We start from the raw sequence: 310 nt of genomic DNA, 5'->3' as shown, positions 1-310 counted from the left end.
GAGGTGATGAGAGAGGAGGTCCTACAACTGATAGACAACTTAAAAACTGATAAATCACCAGGTCCGGATGGCATACATCCAAGAGTTCTGAAAGAACTCAAATGTGAACTTGTGAATCTCCTGACAAAAATATGTAATCTTTCATTACAATCTGCCTCCATTCCTGAGGACTGGAAGGTAGCTAATGTCACTCCCATCTTTAAAAAGGGTTCCAGAGGAGATCCAGGAAATTACAGGCCAGACAGTCTGACATCAATACTGGGTAAGTTGGTGGAAATTGTTATTAAGGAGAGAATTAGTAGGCACACTG

This window comes from Gekko japonicus, unplaced genomic scaffold (genome assembly GCF_001447785.1).
Source record: "Gekko japonicus isolate JY-2015 unplaced genomic scaffold, Gekko_japonicus_V1.1 scaffold1967, whole genome shotgun sequence".
NCBI lineage: Eukaryota > Metazoa > Chordata > Lepidosauria > Squamata > Gekkonidae > Gekko > Gekko japonicus.
The sequence above is the reverse complement of the archived record's forward strand: the minus strand, read 5'-3'. Positions refer to the sequence as shown.